The sequence below is a fragment of the Haliotis rubra genome, unplaced genomic scaffold (assembly GCF_003918875.1).
Source record: "Haliotis rubra isolate DU_JTF1 unplaced genomic scaffold, ASM391887v1 Scf88, whole genome shotgun sequence".
In the NCBI taxonomy this organism is placed as follows: Eukaryota; Metazoa; Mollusca; class Gastropoda; order Lepetellida; family Haliotidae; genus Haliotis; species Haliotis rubra.
In genome coordinates, this window is record NW_025767612.1 from 719,618 (window position 1) to 728,514 (window position 8,897).

Genomic DNA, 8,897 nt, shown 5'->3' on the forward strand with positions numbered 1-8,897 from the left:
CTGCTGTCCAGTGCCGTGATATAAAAGTGCTCTAAAACAATGCGCACTGATGCTTGCAATTAACCACTGGATGATTTAAACCAAACTCCCTCTTAACACTTATGAGAGAATTCTCTACAACCTTCCTAATTTAACCTTCCGTCACGCCGAAGACCCGGGTTCGATTCCCCACATGGGCACAATGTGTTAAGCCCATTTCTGGTGTCCCCCGCCGTGATATTGCTGGAATATTGCTAAAAGCGGCGTAAAAACTAAACTTCAGTCAGTCCTAAACGGCCTTTCCTCTAACACTATACCAACAGACAGTTATGCCGCATGAATATGTCCAGAGCAGCATTATATTTTGTTTAGACATATATTTGTGGTATTTTAAATTCAATTTTGTTATTTTATAAATGTCACAGCATTAGGTATTTCATTTAAGGGGATATGCGCTAAGGCAGGGGCGGATACAGCTTTTTGAGAAGAAGGGGGAGCACCCTCTTGAGAAAGTGGGGTGCACACTTCATTTACACGCCAGCTTCAATGGTCATTTAATAAACTTTCAGGAGAAGGGGTGCGCACCCTGGAACACCCCACCCCTCTCTCTCTCTCTGGATCCGCCTATGTAACGTAGTGTTTATTGAGCCTCAATGGCCTATCTTATTCCCTCGAAATTATGTTTTACGTTAGGAGTTTAGGAGTTCTGCTGCTGCCGGAGCGGTGGGGTAGCCTAGTGGTTAAAGCGCTCGTCACGCCGAAGCCCCTGGTTCGATTCCCCACCTGTTGCAGTAGTGAATACATGAGACTTAAGAGAATGTAAGAGAATGGTCACTTAGTTTTAGGTCGAGGCTATCGGCTGTGACTGTTCTCAGATGGACATTTATTGGCTGATATGTGTGTGTACCTGGAAGGTTTCCTTGTGAAGAACCAAACGTCATCTCCAGTACGCTGCACTCTGTAATATTACAGCTTTGTGACGACATCTTGTAAGTAATCGAGTTTGAACCAGAACAGACAGTGATTGATAATGAGTAGCCACAGACTCATACACGCGGCCGGGTAACTATCAACCAAGAGCTTCAGCATGACCATCGGATCCATAGATTGCTGGGGACCCATTTTCACCACATATCCCAACGGGCCGCCAGACAGTGGTCTGGCAATATGTTCCTATGATTTTAACAAACATTGATATTCATGTGAGTTTGAGGCCCACCTTACGAGCGATCCGTTTTTCCACAAGGCTACGTCACAGCTCTATGGTGTTGAAGGAGTTCAAAGCCACACGTGGATTGTACCAATGCTTGGTTTGTGATGTGGCGCATTGTCCTGACGGAAGAGCACACCTTTCCCCCGTCTCTTGTTCATAATCATAAGTGGAAATACCGTAAAAGTGATGGACCCCGTTCCACAAAGCAATCCTAGCACTACGACTTTCTAAGTGTATGTTAAAGTATGGGAGTTACGATCTCCTTAGCGTTAAGATTGAGGAACAGATCCCTGCATCAAAAGCACCGTTTATTTCATGGCTCTTTGAAAGGTATTCCATCACGAGACCCGCCTCCCAGAACACAGAAGCCCTAACCTTTTCAGATTATAGGACACTATTTTTAGTTGAAATAAATCACCCACCCCCAAAAAAAAATAAAAAAAATAATAATAATAAAAAAAATATAATAATTTGTTTTAATAAAACAAAATATAAAAAAAAATAAAATAAACATAAAAAAGATAAGTATTTGTTTTTCACCACTACATGCATTTTTGTAACAAAGGTGTCAATTATTCTACACATCCACGCAATGTTATGGCCATTCATAATATAGCCTGACACATGTCATCGTATCCCAGTTGCGTAGATCGATGCTCATGCTGTTGATCATTGGATTTTCTGGTCCAGACTCCATCATATACAAACCACCGCCATATAGGTATGGAATATTGCTGAGTGCAGCGTAAATCTAAACTCACTCACTCACTAATAATATAGCCAAACACCATGGGCGGATCCAGGAATTTTGAAAGGTGGTGGTGGTGGTAGGGGGTTTGGGTTCAGGGGCTCCGCCAACGCAAAAAAAATAAATCTTCAATGTGATCATTTTCAAAGGAGGTGGTGGGGGGTTGGTTTGAACCCCCTGGACACCCCCTCTTGGATCCGCCCATGAACACCTTTGTGTCGACACTTTGATAAGTCGAATTTACGATAGCCTTAAAGTTGTCCCTGCATGCTCCTTTTTTCGTGATCTTACTTTTGTGCCAAACCTCGGATAACTCGAAGTATTTACGGAGGTCTCTTCAGTTTCGAAACAACGGTGTTTGACTAGTTTACACTGTATCAATTCGAATTCCGAACTAGTGAATGTCGAGCTGTTATCACAGCTCTGGATACATTGTATAATCAAAGATAAGATAACATACCTCGTAACGGATCAACATGCCGTCATTTCATACACTGCAAACACGTCCACCTTGTAGGAAATATTTGCAAGCTCTATACGTCCATGAAGTGCCTGCTTGTTCATTAAATTATATACTTATGTTCCCACTTAGATTGTTCTTTTGTAGACAGACATGGTTGAAAACCATTTGGCATACATGTATTTTATAATGCAGATCTATATTTGTACATGGACTTGTGGGGATTGTGCCAATGTTATAGAATAGTTTCAACAAAATACGTTCGTTTTGAAAGATCATTAAACTTCAGCGAAGTTCACAGTAGGGATATCAGATTTGTCTGACACCATAAGTACGGTATGTGCTTTGTATTCTTCGTCAGTCAGTCTCATCGTGTATTCAGTTGTAAATGTTGGCGGCTTATATACTGATTGCAGCGCTCGATTTACGGAACTAGGTACAACTTGTTTAAGTGCGACACCCCAGCCTTGTTACTCAAGATTAAACCAGACTGCATCATTAGGGTATATGCTCCCCATATGTGTATGTAAGTGAGTTTAGTTTTACGCCGCACTCCAGCAATACTCCAGCTATATGGCGGCGGTCTGGAAATAATCGGGTCTGGACCAGACAAACCAGTGATCAACAGCATGAGCATCGATCTGCGCAATTGGGATACGATGACATGTGTCAACCAAGTCAGCGAGCCTGACCACCCGATCCCGTTAGTTGCCTCTTACCACAAGCATGGGTTACTGAAGATCAGTATTCTAACCCGGACCTTCACGGGTGACATGTGTATGTAATCGGCTGCAGTGTTGTTCACAGGTAAGATCACTTCGAATGGAATTACAAGATACATCCCATGCATTATCCTGCTTTCATCATATTCACCTGACACGTTTGTATGATATCAAGTCCAAGGATAGCTATGTTATCTTAGCTCAAGGACAATGTCAAATTACAGATAACACCGGGAATAGTGATGTAGTATGGAATGTGTGTTGAGTTCAGCGACTGATGAGTGGAAAACCTCCCTTGTAACGAACAATAGTGACTATAGTTTTACGCCGCTTTTAGCAATATCTCAGCAATATCATGGTTGGGGACATCATAAATAGGCTTCACACATTGTACCCATGGTAACGAGCAATATGTTACATTTGTATTCTGTTTTAAGTGTTTGCCCAGATGTGTCCAGACTTGGGATTGTCCTTTCTGTGGAGGCAGTGGGATAACCTAGTGGTTAAAGCGTTCGCTCTCGCGCTGAAGACCTAAGTTCGATTCCCCGCGTGGGTACAATGTGTGAAGCCCATTTCTGGTGTCTCTCGCCGTGATATTGCTGGAATATTGCTAAAAGCGGCGTAAAACTAAACTCTCCCTCTCCTTTCTGTGGTTGATGGAACGAATTTGGAAACCCAAAAGGAAGGAGTTGGGTAGTTTAACCTTTTGTGTTGAATGAAAAGATCGTTAAGAATAAGTTCGTTTTTGAGAGGAAAAAAATGTGATAAACTGCAGTGTACTCACAAATGGTCGAGAATAACAGCAGCTTAAAGATAATCATATGAAACAAAGATTCTCGTGAAGTTTGGAAATTCATAAGCAAAACTGCTTTTGACAGTGAGAGACATGGGTCAAACCATGAACGATATTAAAGGGCGGAGTTGTTTTATGTTACTGAGGTGTTGATGTAAACAAACGGATCTGTGAATTTACTTTATACGTTATTTAGGGGAATTCTTCGGCTAGATGTGATGAAGACTGGCCACAACACGTCAAGAATGAAATGGTTGTGTCCATGATAGACTTATACACACAGAACAGATTGAACAGCATTAATTTCCAGAAGCTGACGGATGACAAAATAGGCATAATTTATGGATAATAGCGTCTTATACTGCAACAGCGACATTTCGGAGAACATTTATATTTATCGTTTTTCGGTCCTGCGTGACAACGGTGTAAGGATCTGTATCGAACTATTGAATACTGCAAACAATCCCAGGATGGACTGCAACACGCAATACGCTTTATATAATAAATGCAGCTATTGCACAAAATTTAAGATGTACGTATTTATATACAGTTACAAGTGTTTGCGTTGTTTGGTCCTGCTTGACAAAGGTGTAAGGGTCAAGTTCGTGATCGACACTGGAAGTGTAACGCCACAAATACCTCGGGAAGACGCTTCAGTCTCATTGGCCATAGAGGCTCCATTGTAGCCCATTTCAGTCATCTGAAACGTTTCGTGTTCTACCTGGCATTACTCTTGTGAACTGTATGACGGTGTTAGGATCTACACCGAAACGTCGCATCTATTGCGAAAACGAAGTTGTCTATCCATAAAGCGTGTTTCTCTTCATTATACCAGCTTCTAAATGCCATAGAAAGAAGATGTATGACACATTCATGAATTGTCCCTCTTCTCTGTGTTATATTGCATTGCCTTCGACAATACTTAAGTTCTTCTTCTTCTTCTTCTTCTTCTGCTTGGTGCGTGAAGTACAATACATGTGTTTTCAAGTTATGAAAATGTGCTATAATTTTGTATACAACGTGAAATGTGTGGTATACAAAGAGACTATTGCTACATTATTTCTTGTGAAGCGTATTTCAAGACCACATCCCGTCACAACGTCTATTCCTATTTCCCTACATTAACGAGGGAGTTATTTGTTTGGACTGCACTTGATTCGTGGACTGGTGCTAAGATCAGTAGCCGTTTTAAACTAACGAATTGTCACTGAAAATATACAATTTTGATGGAAAAAATAGCTTCATTTAAATTCAAAAGGAGGACCATTCAGATTGGAAGGTTCAGAACGTGAACGTGAACGTGAAGAAATTCTCGAGTTGCTCCAATTAGTGTGAGTGAGTTTAGTTTTACGCTGCACTCGGCAATATTTCAGCTATACGGTGGGTGTGTGTACATAATCGAGTCTAGACCAGATAATCCAATGATCAACAGCATGAGCATCGATCTACGATGACATGTGTCAACCAAGTTAGCGAAACTGACCACTCGATCCCGCTAGTCGTCTCTTACGACAAACATGGATTACTGAAGATCAATTCTAACCCGGATCGTCACTGGTGTGCTCCAATTAGGGCTTATTACAAAACGGGCTGAGAGAAAGACAAGGTTTGGGGACTGGGGGATAGACTTAAGACGCTGGAAAACACTTATCACCAGGCATATATAGTCACAATAGTTACTCCCCTTTGATGTCTATCACACAACATATGATGTTATATATAATACTGAAGATGGAAGTTAATATTGACTTTTTTGCGTCGCGTTGATGCCTCGTGTCCAGGTTTGTTTGTTTGTTCACTTTTTGTTAAATAGTAATTTGACAACCTGAATATGAGCAAGTTTCGGGAAGCAATATCCGAGCTATGTAAATGAAATAGGATATCAATTTCATGCAATAATTTCAACTCAGAATGGCAATATGTGCCGACATTTCTGTAATGGTAACTATTTGGAGGTTATTGTTAGTTCCATGTAACAGCTTGGCCAATTCTCATATTGTAAATGTTTACACATGGAAATGATCTGGAATCGTCATGAATGAGTCCACATAATTCACCATTGACATTATACATGTGATTCAGATGTTATTCATGTCAGTAGCAATAACGTCGCAGATTGGCAATTCATGTCGGTGATTGTTAATGGTATGATTCATAATATCAGGAAGGAGGTTGCCAAGTTCAAATTCAGTTCAAATTAAAATGGCCAATGGATGTGGACAATAGGTTTGTTATATCTGTGTTTTTCTTATGATTTAGTTTTGGCTAAACAGTGTTATTCTGGTTCATTGCGAAATATATCAATCTGCATTTTGTAATTACTGACACAACTGTATTTACATGTACTTCCGATGGACTGATGTTCTTTTATGTCAGAGTGTAATACTTTATACAGTGGTTATAATGGTGGAATAAGTTCTTCGACCACGCGCCAACCTTCAGCTGCAATTTAGACATCATGATGAATCCTCCTCCACTGGGGGATGGCGGTGTCGGTGAAATGCACATCTCATGAAAGACAATACAATGACGCTAACATATACCTGAATACAAGCATGAAAGACAATACAATGACGCTAACATATACCTGAATACAAGCATGAAAGACAATACAATGACGCTAACATATACCTGAATACAAGCATGAAAGACAATACAATGACGCTAACATATACCTGAATACAAGCATGAAAGACAATACAATGACGCTAACATATACCTGAATACAAGCATGAAAGACAATACAATGACGCGAACATATACCTGAATACAAGCATGAAAGACAATACAATGACGCTAACATATACCTGAATACAAGCATGAAAGACAATACAATGACGCTAACATATACCTGAATACAAGCATGAAAGACAATACAATGACGCTAATATATACCTGAATACAAGCATGAAAGACAATACAATGACGCTAACATATACCCAAGCATGAAAGACAATAAATACAAGCATGAAAGACAATACAATGACGCTAACATATACCTGAATACAAGCATGAAAGACAATACAATGACGCGAACATATACCTGAATACAAGCATGAAAGACAATACAATGACGCTAACATATACCTGAATACAAGCATGAAAGACAATACAATGACGCTAACATATACCTGAATACAAGCATGAGACAATACAATGACGCTAACATATACCTGAATACAAGCATGAGAGACAATACAATGACGCTAACATATACCTGCATACAAGCATGAAGACAATACAATGACGCTAACATATACCTGAATACAAGCATGAAAGACAATACAATGACGCTAACATATACCTGAATACAAGCATGAAAGACAATACAATGACGCTAACATATATCTAAATGTAAGCATGAAGACAATACAATGACGCTAACATATACCTGCATACAAGCATGAAAGACAATACAATGACGCTAACATATACCTGAATACAAGCATGAAAGACAATACAATGACGCTAACATATATCTAAATACAAGCATGAAGACAATACAATGACGCTAACATATACCTGAATACAAGCATGAAAGACAATACAATGACGCGAACATATACCTGAATACAAGCATGAAAGACAATACAATGACGCTAACATATACCTGAATACAAGCATGAAAGACAATACAATGACGCTAACATATACCTGAATACAAGCATGAATGACAATACAATGACGCTAACATATACCTGAATACAAGCATGAGAGACAATACAATGACGCGAACATATACCTGCATACAAGCATGAAAGACAATACAATGACGCTAACATATACCTGAATACAAGCATGAAAGACAATACAATGACGCTAACATATACCTGAATACAAGCATGAAAGACAATACAATGACGCTAACATATACCTGAATACAAGCATGAAAGACAATACAATGACGCTAACATATACCTGAATACAAGCATGAAAGACAATACAATGACGCTAACATATACCTGAATACAAGCATGAAAGACAATACAATGACGCTAACATATACCTGAATACAAGCATGAAAGACAATACAATGACGATGACATACATCTTAATACAAGCAGGGGCGGTTGGGTAACCTACTGGTTAAAGCGTTCGCTCGTGACGCCGAAGACTGGGATCAATTCCCCACATGGCTACAGTGTGTGAAGCCCATTTCTGGGGTCATCCGCCGTGATATTGCTGTAATATTGCTAACAGCGGCGTAAGACAAGCTCACTCACACACTTAATGCAAGTGTAAAAGCAAATACAGTGATCGCTCACATGTATCTGAATACAAGTTTGAAAGCCAAATAACATGACGTCTACATGTGTCTGTAAGGAGGACAATGCTAAAATGAACAATTTGGGTCGCATGTCGGTAAGACAGAACCACGATGTCCACTTATCATCCGTGAGTCAGTGTGTCATGTGTTCATTAGTAGAATACACAACAGAGGAACAGGGCTGGGACAAACCAATCTATCACAGCCAGCTGCTGTCCAAAGTCTGACTGCCCTCCGTGTTAGGGTTGTAGTGGTCCTCACTGGCAAGGCCTAAAATACCGTTACATCTGAGCAGAACTACAATTAATGCTTGATCAAAGAACACTACAATTTATGTTTGATCAAAGAACATATTATAAGTGACCTATAAGGACAGTATGTTAACTGCATAAAGCCTTTGCCATTACTATCAACATCAACCTTACTTGACCTGCAGGGTATGTATTTCCTCTTTGTGATTTCAGTGCTGAATAAACATCAATGCACAGAGTTATATACAATATACTGCTGTGTTCAGCAAATGTACCACCAAATCTCCGCCTCAGACAGTGATTCTAACAATGAAGGAAGAACCTTATTCACAGAACTTATATTCGACAAGTGGTATTAATACTATGTGGATTTTCAAACACACAAAGAATTCTCCTGGATTGTCGCAATCTCCACAAAAGAACCTTTCGTGTCAAACCATTTCATTTTCAACTTAGTAATCGGT